Below are 13,634 nucleotides of genomic sequence, written 5' to 3'. Positions count from 1 at the left end.
ACAAGGGCCTTGGCAAAATGATTTTAAAGCAATTTTACATTACATGTCATTTTTTTTTTTTAAATGTTTTTTTTCTAAAAACATACTTATGGGTATTAAGTAAATTGTCATTATTGACTACATGTGTTTTGGCTGAAAGCAAATGTTTGTCAACTGTCCCATAGAGGGTAGCTTCCTCTCTCTCAGTGTGGCCTACTTTTTTTCTGAGTTTTTAGCTGAACACCATTTATTTTCTTTGAGAATGTTATGCTTGATGCTCCAAACAAGCAGCTGTTTCCTCTGCTGTCTATTAGTACTTGATCATGTCCTCTCAAGTGCACTCTTGCCAAATAATTCAACAGGAACGAGTCGGCTCTTGAGTCACGTCGCCGCACATGACAACGCTCCTGGGATGACATGTTTATTTGGCCTGCTTATGTCAACACATGCAGTGCATCTGTTGTGATCCTGCGCGTCTTCACTGATTCCATCAAAACATACAGATTGTAAGCGGTGAAGTGGGTTTCAACAGCTCGGTTCATGAGACGAATCTCAGACGAACAGGTCAAAAGACAGGTGGACGAGTTAAGTACAGGAGTAAATTCATGCCAGGGTTTTTAAGTCTGAAAAATACTGCATTATTCCATCGCTGACCATTTGCCCTCTCATCAAAACACTGAATTGTTGTCTGTAGTGGAACTTTATATTTTGGCTGCTCTTTCTCTGCAGTTTTCCCATGATTTGCTCACTAATGAATGGATATCACCTCTGATTCAGCTTTGTACGCCTCTCCACGCTTGTTGTGCACTGCAGGAGAACAGGCAGGATGCACACGGGTCAAATACAAATACAAATGAAATGGATGATAATGGTAATATGAAGATACAAGATGGATGTAGAGCTTTACTGTCGCTATATAAAATACAAAGAGATATTGGAGTACAGCTACTCGGCTCAGTGCATATTAAAAACATGCTAAATGGCAGTTTTTGGATTACTCCAAACTAGAACAGAAAATAAGAGATTCACACCAATATACAGAACTAAGGTATGATATACTAAGAAAATAAAAAAAATAAAAAAATTCATATACAATTACATATTTACCTTTTTGTATCCAAAAGCCTCTCCTGTGTAGACCCCGCTCTCCTCCCCCGTGGTCTTCTTCCTCCTCTGATCCTCCATGTGTGTTTTCCTCCAGATTTCTGCAGGTAAATCAGCCGGTCGGCTTAAGTTCAATCAGCTGATCCTGAGAGTAAACAAACAGCACAGCGTAACCAGCGGGAAGAGAACGCCATAACTCCACTATACACAAAACTTTATAAACTATAAAAAGGGCCCAACTTCAGAAAACAAAATACTAAGAATAATACAAAAGAAAAGCACAAATAAGTCAAAGAGTTTGTTGATTTGTGGCTCTTCAGACGTGTGGAGGATTTGATCATTCTAGCCACGTTCAAAGGTACTTTCACTTTGAATGGAGGTGCATCCAACTTTTGCCAAACTGAATTGTGGGTACGTTTCATGTGTCAGAAGTTGAGAAACCTTCCAAGCAGCATCGGCCAAATATGCACCTATAACAAACAAGTTGGCACATCTATTCTGGCCAGTTGTCAAATCACAGTTATGCTTTTAGTTTAAACACGACATGAGACAAACGGAGCTACTATCACACAAGGTTGCCAATGTTGTTGTCGGACAAGGTGCAGCCAACAGACAGACATCACATCGCTTTAACTGCAGCAACATTCGCGACTCTTGCTACATAGTCAGCCATTAGGGTTGCCAACCGTTCCGTAAAATAAGGATTTATTCCGTCTGTATTTGAAAGATAAATGACGTGCTCAGTATTAAAAGGATACACACACACACACACACACACACACTTTGAAGATTGTGTGATTTGGAAGAGGTAAAATAAAACTCTAAAAGGTTTTTTCTAAAAATAAAAAGGCGAAACTGCTCAGGCAAGAAAAAAATATAATTATGTGAATTTTTTTTAACTCATATTTGGTTGATGGAAAGTTACATACAGTACAGTGCTTGAGAAATTATTAGACCACGTGTCATTAAATATATAATATAAATATTTTAGACATCTTTAAAAACTAAAAATGTTATTGTTATTTATTTGGCAAATAAACTGAATTCACCCTTTTATACCCCAACTTTGAGCCGGCTCACTGGGATTCTCTGAGAAGTCAGAAATTAATCAAGCAGAAAGTTCAATCACTTTCTGTTGATATGACATTTTCATCTAGAAATAATAATGTGCTTCACTATTTTTTTCAGTTTTTTAAAAAAAAAACATTAAATTAGAAAAATCATGGCTCACAATAATAATTATATTTTAGCATTAAAAATATCATGTCAGTTAAAGAGTGTCTACATACTGGTGTATTACCATTTTTTTCATAATTAGCAATGCTGTTAATTTAGGGCAGCTGTGGTTTTGGGTGGTGGTCTAATACATTTGTTAAGCACTTTAGGAATAATATTGTAAAACAGTAAAAACTGCATCTTTTACGCTACTGTGAAAGTGTGCTCTGCTAACTACCAATAGCTGCATGGAGTACCGAGTGTCAGACTCACCCATCGTCGAGTATTAACACAAGCCACAAAATCACAAAAAAATTTATTCAGCATTGTTTTGATTTATTACTCCTCTGCTTCTAATTTCAAGTGGAGCAGGCACAGGAAGTGCATTTCTGCCTGGTGTATAAAGTGCATGGTTATTAGAATACAGAGCAAGGAGTCGAGATCTCGAATAATCACTCACATGTTGATGCCTGGTGTGACTTGATGCACTTGGCAGAGTTCACTTGTGACGGAATCACCCAAGATGCATGTTAATGCCAGGTATGATGGAGACCTACAGAGCAGGCATCTATGCATATATACAGTATGTGCCTGTGCATTCATGTCCCTGATTGATACGCAGCAATTTCACCAGGCATTCGATTGTGATGGATACGACCCAATCATCCGCACATCTAAGAGCTGCAGGTGTCAAAAGAAAGCAGTCAACACATGCATCAAGAACGTGCACACAGCGGCGTGATTCTGTAGGGTTGATGCAATATGACAGGGAAATAATAATGAAACGCAGCTGCTGTCTCACCACTGACCTGCACTGATAGATTGCAACTGTGATTCAGAGGCAGTCAATCGTCCAACGCAGCAGGTTTCAGTGTTAAAACACACCACGTCTGATCCTATTTGTCAATGGCAAAGACAAACTTTTAGAGTTTTGGGGTCGTGGCGTTTAGAAACACGTTCAAACATCAAGTCGGCTGCCACTCTGCATGGTTTCCCACACAGATACAGTGCGTGTGCGTGTTTGCAGACGCATAGTGCAGGTCAGTGCCGTTAGTACGTGACGTGCTTTGGACTGTCAGCACCAGTTACCGTAACAACAACTCCAAAACCAAATATTTTGTGCGTACGAGCGCCTTTTATTTACTTTCTTGTGCCTTTTTTTCCCCCTCTCCCTGCCACGGAGGCCTCAACATGAAAAGTCTTCTCATTGTACGACACCACTTTCTGTGGCAAGACAGACATAAATAATAAACATTATCAGTTTCCTTATTGTTTGTCTTTGAAGCAGACGCAGCCTCTTTCTGTCAACCTCGCTCCTGACTCGTTTACTCTGTCGGCTTTGATGCACATTTAACGAGGTTATAACCAGACATTCATTAGGTGTATTAGGTCTGAGCCACATGTGCGCTGTATATTCATTTGATTTTTATTACTGACGCTTGTGTAATCAGCAACCGCTGGGCTGTCCCTTCGGCTGATTACGGCGTCAAAGCCAATGTGAAGTCTGACAGAAAAACACACACTTAAACAGAATATTAAACAAGCACAGTGCACCGTCTCGATCAAAAGTTAAATGAATCAATAAATTAATTAGTGCTAATCTGCAACTTTTCCCACAAATATTCATTAAAGTTCTTTTCTATCATTTAAAGTTCTTTTTGCAGGTGGTTTACACTGGTCACATGAATCAATGAATAGGTTTTTGTGGGGTAGATTCCTTATTCCTTCTTAAATGTGTTTGTCCTGGCTGAGAGTGTGGCACAACTCACACTCATGGTGATGAGAGATGAGAGAGAGAGAGAGACAGAGAGACAGAGAGACAGAGAGAGAGAGAGACAGAGAGCGAGAGAGACAGAGAGAGAGAGAGAGCTGTCCCATGACCTTCCAAGCATTAGACTCATTTGACTTTGAAGTGTAAAGTAGACCAATGAACGGAGGAGCGGCTGTGCTTTAATTCTGGTCTAAATTACAAACTCAAATGAGTGGACCATTAAATGAACAATGGCAAGGTGCAAGGCCTCAACCAGTGACACAACAGTGCCCCCTACTGGTGTGCATTTGTGATTGTGTGTGTGTGCGTGCATCCCTGTATTTGTCACATCTTTAGAACCTTCTCTGTCATAAACACTGACATTGTCAATAACAGAAGTCCCCATGGAGACCAAAACCTGGTCCGAATGAGGAACTGGTGAAGTTTAGGGCTAAGATTAAGGATAACGTTCTGTGTCGGCTGCAACAATCCTAAGACGAATAGCTGTGTGAGCGTGTGTGAGATCCATTACAGATAAATCACTCGGCTGTAAATAATAATTGGTTGATGCGTTTCACCACAAAAATCAACAAACTGTAATATTTTCAATCTTCAAATTCAAGTGCTGTATAATGTGCTGAATAATCAATGCATTTAAAAAAAATAATTTGTTTTCCTCGTCTCTGTACAGTGTGTTCTCACTCAGTCCTCCAGAGGTTTCACATTTCCACTCGCATCACTTCTCAAATACTGGTTGTTCCTGCACGTCTTCTACTGTCGCTGCGGGAGATTCTCCAGGTCCTTGTGACAAACTAGTGCTGCAACTATTGTGGACTGTTTTTGTAATGGATAAATCTGAAATGTTATTTTCTTGATCATCAATTAGGTCTTTGTCTTGTTTTGCTCTTTGCTATGTGAAGCGAAAACTAAACTATAAAACACTGATATTTAAGAAAATCTTCATTCAAAAAAATGCTCGAAACCCATTAATAACTGGCAATCAGCATTAGTAATCTGTGAATGATCAAATAATCACTGCATACTCTAAAGCAGGGGTGTCAAACTCAAATGACCTGGGGGCCAATGAGCATCTGGTCAAGCGGGGGCCGACATAGAGGAAAAAAAGTGGAAGAAACAACTACAGTATTTATAGCCGGTGGGCAATATAAGATATTCATTATGATATTAGACAGAATTGCAAAGTAAAAGTGCTTGTTTTGATATAAAATGATTCACAATAAAAACATATTTATGATGCACAAAAACGGAGAATTAAATTGAAAATGTAGCAAATAATGACAAGGATAATTGTGATTAAAACAGCTTAAATATATGTAATTTCATGTTGAGTGTAATACATTTAATAAGCAATTATTACAACCGAATGTCTTATTACTATTATAAAAATACATTTATATTCTGTCTCTATTCCATCACCTTGCACAGTGGTGGGCGGGCCACATGTGGCCCCCGGGCCACCAGTTTGACACATGTGCTCTAAAGTGTGGGCCATGGTGCACTGGTGGGCCTTGAGTAACCATGTTACCATAATTAGGACAAAAAAGTTCACTTCAATATTGGGCTACATTCTTGCTTGGACCCTTTGCAGAACTGTGTAGGTTGTGTAAACCTGAACTGAAGTTCTGCTGCACCATTACTCATATTTACGTTACTCTACTTGTCACACACACACACACACACACACTAGTACTCATGTTTAACACGTGCAAACAGAAGAGACACGAGATGTTACGTGTCCGAGGTGACAAACCACTCTCTCAACACTCCCACAGAGTGCTGTCATCACAGTGAAGATGAGGTTAATCACCCGCTTTGACTTAAGAGGTTAATGTCAGCGCGACGGTTAAATATAAACATGGAAATGAGAGCGTTTTTTGATGCAAGGATGAGTCATCGCTGCCTCCAAACACCTCCAGCTCCCGCACCACGCTCGCCAACATGTGTCACACCAGACTCTCATTCCCAAAATGCTTGTTGACACATTTTAAGTTTCTGATTTACTACTATGGACTTGTTGTTGTACTTTCTTTTGTCTCAGCTTGCTCAAACTGATTTATGCCTTGTTTTGCTAACCAATGCCCTTTCAGGTGTTGCTGTGACTTTACATCTTGTCCTCCATATAATGAGTGCAAAGTAATTAAAAATAACTTAATGTGCATGGACTCATCCTGTGAGTTAATAACTAAGAGCCTAGGGAGAAATAAAGGGGAGAATACTGTCACTGACAGCAACAGCCAACTGCATCCCTGTTTTTTTAAAGCTCTGTTGTTGAGATGCCCAAATTAGACTGTTGTTTCTTCATCCATCATTATTACAGTAACAAGGGGACTACATGCAAAACATAAGGCTGAGCAAGAAGGCCGTGCATTTTCTCACTCCCGTCCAGTAGCCCTCAGCTTGCAGATAAAATATGATTAAAACGTTTCAAATCAGCCGTCGTCTGTGTATCTTGTCATGTAATGCTTGAAAACATGCAGAGTGGGGCTGTTGTTGCCATCAGGGAAATGTCTGTCTTATCAGACATCTGACTTTACTTGACTGCTGCGAGTCCTTTTGTCCCGGTGCATCTCATTGTCACTCTTGATCTGATTTCCATCAGGAGTTAATTATTTGAACTCTGGAGAGCTGATTTGATTAATGGGGCTTGTTTTTTGCAGGTCAGAAGACTTCTTTTTTTTTTGTGGCTGCGCTGGAATATCTGTTTTCATTCTTGATCCGCCTACACAAAATGACCACATAGCAGACGGTTTAAGGGCTATATTGAGATTTAATAGTCAGTGGTTACTCATGTTTAAAGAGCCAGGAACATCAAAACGACCTGAAAACAGAGTTACTGTAATGCTGCTAATAATTGAACGATATTTCTTTTCAAACCTGAAACAGATTGAACCAGGCATACTGTAACTTTCCTGTCACCACGACGACTACACCTCGTCTGGATGACACAAAGTGCTCTGACAGAGCCGGCGACTGAGTGTAAAAACTACTGGCGCGATGCCTAAAAGCTGCTGTGTTGCATTTTGTTCAGTTTACTTTTTTTCTCTCTTCCTTTAAAGACAGAAAGACAGAGCGATCGGAGGATTCAGCCACTCCACACACAGGGAGTGACATTTGCTGTGACGTTACCCATAATATGAATATGAAAATTTGACATCATTTGCTATTGAATATAAACCCAAACTTGTGAGCGAGACCATTAACTCTGATCTAAATTAAGTGGGGACCAGGCTCATTTTCCTATAGACTTCCATTCAAACTGAGTTCTTTTTGCAATAAGCAGAATCGCCCCCTGGTGGCTAGTCATTATATTGTTACTTCCAGGTTGCTTTCAGGGACGAAACCACAAGACGAAGTCCATTTGTATATGTAGTCTCAGAGCAAACACATGCATATTAGTGATGTTGGACTGAACACTTATAAAAGTTGTACTGTACTGTAGCTGTTGCCTCTTATGCTGTCTTTACATAAAGAGAGAGTCATGTCGACCTAACAGACTTAAACTAATTTGACCGTGCTTTTAATATAACAAACAACATATTTAAAAAAGTTATGCACTTCCATTTTCAAACAGTTTTGTGCATGGTCAAATAACAACATGAAAATCATCTACTTACTGTGGTTCATGCATAACTTCTGGAGAGGATGTGAGACAGGGTGAGACACAGACGGGGACTTCACGTGCAGCCTGTGTTCCTGTCAGAGGCAGAACAAAGGACATGGGAAGGAGACACAGACTTGGTTGATGACAGTGAGTGGAATCAGGTGTGGGAGTGGAAATGGGTGAATGACTGCTCAGGAGTTTGGTCCTTGCAGTTTTACAGTGATCGTAGTGGATATTGACACATGAAAAGGGGAAGTGCAGAGACAAAATATGTGATACATGATGTAAGATGAAGGTAATTTTCAGAATACCTTTGATAGAGGTATGCTGAAAGGAAACTCAGCAATCCATATTTCTTCATTTTTTTTACTCTGTTGGCTATGACGTGATATCAGTGTTAATTTGTCTCCTCATACCTGAAAAAAAAGAAAAATATGGTTTATGATTCCATGTTGTTGTATTTGTTTTTGCCTCCAGTCAAATTAAAAGGCACATTTTCACACAAAAAGGAGGGTGGGGACATGCTTAGCCACCTGAAGGCAGCAGAAACCAGCTGCTATGTCACAATGTTCAGAATCAGGAATATGACTTTGACGGTTTTATCCTTAGCACACATTAAACGTAAACATGAACATACATAAACATAACATAACAGACATTCAACTAGAAAGGACAAGGACAACAAAGAACAATCATTTAAAACGAGTGGTATAAAAAATCAATAAATAAGGTGTCCATAGGTCCGGTCAATTTTAAATATATATATTTAAGAGTATATATTACACAATGAGAAATATAAAGTGCAAAATAGTGAATAAATATATATAGTCTGTTGGTTTTGGAGTCAGGAGGGTTAATGACACTGGGTGACAGATCAAGTGTTCATCAGTGTGACGGCCTGGGGGAAAAAACTGTTCTTATGTCTGGATGTTTTGGTGTACAGTCTTCTGTAACGACTGCCAGAGGATTGTGTCCGAGGTGTGATGGATCTGCAGAGATATTACATGCCCGTTTCCTGACTCTGGATGTGTTCAAGTCCCGGATGGTGGGCAGTTTAACACCAATGATTCTCTAGCGAAAAGATTAAGCAATTTATGGCTTATGAATTTACTCTCTGTGCTAGTTTTAACCTCTACTGAGGAAATGTTTGTTTCTATTGTTGAAATTCACCGGCAGCTTGTCTCTGAATTTTCTTTCTTCTGTCAGGATGTTCTCTCTCTGCTTACAGCTTACAACCAGTTACCTAAACTTATAACTTAAATGCTAATAATGCCTGCTGAAAGCTGTGCCCCAAAAACAAAACAGCCGAGAGCTGAAAGAGGCTACGATGCTCAGTGGAGCTAAAGGAAGCTCCACTGAGACGCTGCTATGGCTGTTTGTTGGTTTTTCACCTTTAAAAGAGCATGACTGATTTGATTGGGATTTGCTTTGAAACCAGTAGTTGCCGCAATGATTGTGGTTGTATTTATACCTTTGTGAGATCCAAAAGCGTACAAACCTATCTTTGTGGGGACATTTTGTCTGGGCCCCACAACTTTAAAGGGCATTTTCAGGGTTAAGACTTGGTTTTAGAATCAGGTTTAATGCATTTTGTCCTCACTACAGATGCTGTTTGTGTGTTGGATGTGTGGGTGTGACCAGTAATCTCTTACCAAATGGCACAAATGTAACTAGGTAAATATCTTAACCATAAATCAGAAAAATCCATTGGTGTGATCACACAATATGACAGCTCATATGTGAACAAACAGAATCTTTGAACAATTCCTGTTCCCATTGGCAGCAGAGATGTGATTTGAATGCCATTTACGACTGGTATATGTCGGCGCGACCTGAGAACAGTTATTTCATCAGTGCATATTTTGTCAACTTCTCCAGGCCCCCCCCCGTGAGTCGGCCGCGTCTCTGCTGCTGTGAGACGCCGTTTCTCGAGAACGAGCCACCTGAGAGCGTCAGTATATTCTGTATGCATTATAGATGCCCACTTCACAATGTGTCACATCACGTCTTGTTCTGCATGCGTACCACGCATTTGATCTTCTTCTAGCAGGAATAATAACCAAAGCACAAAGATCTGAGAGCTTTTCCACTCGTAGTCGTGTAGCTCGACACTAATGAACAGGGTTTTTTTTGCAGAGGCCGAGAAATAATGTTGAGTTTATGATGTTTTCCAGAGCGCACGGGGGGTGGGGGTCTGTGGGGTGGGGGGGGGGGCATTCGCCGATGCAGACTTATCTCTGCTAATATAACTGCGAGAGATCATCTTAAAGAAAAATCATACTGATACAATCATTTTCTTTTTCACTCTTAAAAAACTTTCCTGCACAGCAATTCATGCATTTCATGAATTGTCTCCATACACAAACAAACAAAAACCCTAAAACGGCTCTAGTACATATGCCAGACATGTATGTGGCACTGTAACTCTGCTGGAGACTTTGAGAGCTGGAGCTATGACAATCAATATTTTCCCAAATTTACTTATTGGTTGTATATAACTGCAAGGGTGCAATTTTGAGAACACAAAAATAGTATTTTAGGGCTCATGCAGAAAGACCCTTGTTCCAACCGAGGCTTGAACCCGGGTCTTCTTGCCGCAAAGGCCAGAGTGCTAACCACTACACCAACGGTGTAGCCGTACCTCAATTCAAAACCTTGTCACACCACATCAGGCTGAAGCACACTCAGGTTTTTCTCACAGAGAGAGGTTTGAGGTTTGGTCTTGACCTATGGTCTGCTGCTTGTTAGATGACTCATTCACCTTTCAGCATGCCGATATCACACGTGTGAAACTACATTTCATTGTGTACAGAATGTGCAAAAGCACCTAACAACCTGCAGGAAATAAAAAAGCATTGTTTTTATGGGAGACCAGGCTGGTTTGGTCAGTGACTCAATCCCTCTCAATCTCAGCTTTCTGCCAGTAAATCCAGGAAAAAACCTTTCATGCTTCGCACAACACTTTATCTAATCAAGAACTGCTTACAAGGACTTGTGAGGTAAGGCCGTGTATGTTGGTGAACAAAGGCCAAAACACAATATCACTGACAGTGGCATTAAAGCAACACTATATAGGATTACAGCCTTCCAATGATATCTCCATGGTCATTTTGATGGTAAATCAGCTTATTGGCACTATGGAACTTGATGAAACAGAATTCTACTTTATTGCATAAATTACAGTCTCCCATGTTGTCATAATAACATGTATTTGTCATACAGTAACAGACAATATCATTTCCCAAGCAAATCTACTCCATAGTGAATACACTCAGTTTTCTGTTATATCCATAGCAATGTCCTTAAGCACATCATCCTGGGAGGTGGGTGTAAAAGGAACGCCTCCCAGCATGCACCACGACTCATATGATGTGGTCTGCTGAGATTCCTGCTCTGCTTATTTGCTTTTATACTGTACAGTATATGTTACTCTATTTGGTTCATTTCTGTCCAGACGCCCTTTGATGGCCGATTTTTGTTTGTTACTTTTCATGTTGGCAGCCATGAATATTTGAAAGCGGTCTTCATCCTGAGCCATGATTCATAATGATCACAAAATGTTGTGATCTTTGAATAACACTGTTTTCCCTGGTGTCACTGCAGTCAACCTCAGATACTTCCATCTGACTTCTTACTCCCATTTCTGTTTGATACAGAGACAGTGCAGGTCTGAAGTTTTCTATTGTAATGTGCATTTTTGATATTTACTGGTTCTTATCCTTTAATTGTATGCATCATTGATTATACAGTATATCAATAATTAAAAACTTTGGTTTGGTTTTCATAAAGTTGTCTATGATCTGAAAATATTTAAAGGCATCTGTTTCTTCAAGGTTGGAAAGTATTGCATTGTCATTTAGTGTATTTAAAAGTATATGCTGCTACACTTTATGAACTACATATGAAAGCCCTGAGGACTTGGAGTCTGCACAGTGCACCATCCAAGTCCTGAAGGCAGGCAGTTGTTTAAACCATTCCTCAAAAGGTAAGCGTGGGCCAGTCATTCGCTTTGTCCAGATAATAATTCTGCAGTGATTAATGACCTGATAGATAATGTGCTGCTAAATGAGAATGCATTCATTCCAAAATCCAATATTTATACTTTTGAATGAGTAATCAGGATTGTACAGCAGGTGGTTTTGAATTAAACAGCATGATAGTTCAAGGTCTACTTTTGACAAGGAGCCAACCAGCCAGCAGCTCTGTATTTAATGAAATACCACATTTTGACTATAATTCTTCTGAAAACAGAGCAGTTTTCAGAGGTGGGTTATGATCATAATGCAACAGTGTTCAGTTCAAGGCAGAGTGTGGAAAATGTATTGGTGAAGATCCCTCACCTTCCCTTACAGGTGTGTTGGAGAACCTATGTGACCTTCAGTTAGCAGCAAAAGTCCTATTTAATGTGTTCATTGTAGACTGTAGATCAGTTAAAAAGACAATCCTGAAGACATGCATTAATCTCCAACATTTAGCAAGGACATGTCTAAAATGTCAATATTTAACGGAGGAGTCTGGTGTATTGCGCAAGTGGCAATCGTGAGCCGCATCACAACCCGTTCCACCATATTTCATTTCAGTGACTGTGTCAGACGGAGTGTGTGCTCCGGTCATGCAGGAAGTACTGAACGAGTCTGTGAACAAATCGTTTTAATTAGCTGAGTCTAATGATTCAGTACACAGAAAGCAACGGCACTTGCTAGTTTTATGTGTTTCACAGTAGTTTCATGCAGCTGTTATGATGACTCCGCCCACGTTGAGGCGGTACTATAGTAATGGAAAACCATAGCAAACCATGTAGAGTCGAGCCGAGCTGTGCTGGAACTGTATAGTTGGCAAAACGCCCATAAGATGGTCCAAAATGGAAGCCTCAATAGAGCTGACCCAGCTTCTTTATAAAGGAGTAATGAAAAACAATAATTCATATTCACACAGATGATCGTACATATATAAAATGTATTTATCTTAGCTTCAATTCCTGACAAATGAAAACAGTTCCACCTAATATTTACACACTGGCCCCCAGAGAAAGCACCCAGAGAGAAATCTTTGTATTGCCATTGTTTTTGTACAATGTTATCAGCTGAGACCAGAAGCACCGGTGGGTTAAATTGATCAACGACCTGGTTTGTTTTCTGCTCATCGGCCCAACACTGTGCCAAGGTGGGTTTAATTGCAGACATGAGACCAGCTTGGCTCTTGAATGAAATTAATTAAGCATGTATACACATTCTCAAGCCAGCTCCTGGTTTAAGATAGCAGTTATGCCAGTGCGGTTGTTGGCAGTGATGTACAAAATGCAGATTTATTGGTCACTCTTTCAAGTCATGCTGTTCAGCACATTTTCTTACCCAAGATGAAAACCAGATATCACTGTGTGACTAATGTCACGCTACATTAACTGGAAAGTCCCAACTAATTAGCCCACGAGTTAAGAGCACTAGCTCAAGCTATTTATAAAGCCCAAATTCACAAATCACAGTGGGCTTCAGTGGGCTTTACAATCTGTACATGCAGCACCATCATCTGTCCATCATCTGTCCTTCAGGCTCTTCCACAGCAAACAGTTGAACAACAAATGTTATGCACAAAGAGCAGCTGAATGTAATACAGTACATATTTCACACAATTACAACAATAATTATATTTTATAATGCATTACAGTTACAAGTACAGCAATAGCAGTATCACAGCTATACATGTACAATAATAATAGCTGCACTAATATGGAATTATGGTTGTTCAGTTCAGTGACACATAAGATGAGCTGCAGGTGTGTAGCTAAAGCAAATGTGTCAGTCAAAAACATGCTGTTAAACAATTACACACTCATTATGAATGTGTCCGTATATGCAGAGCTGCCATTTTGACAGGTTTTAGCAGGAAAAAGCGCAGGTGTTCCCCATCAAATGAACTGTGGCTGTGTTAGGTTGGTGTACGTGTGACCGTGAACTTACATGTGAA

This window comes from Solea solea, chromosome 17 (genome assembly GCF_958295425.1).
Source record: "Solea solea chromosome 17, fSolSol10.1, whole genome shotgun sequence".
Lineage (NCBI taxonomy): Eukaryota > Metazoa > Chordata > Actinopteri > Pleuronectiformes > Soleidae > Solea > Solea solea.
The sequence above is the reverse complement of the archived record's forward strand: the minus strand, read 5'-3'. Positions refer to the sequence as shown.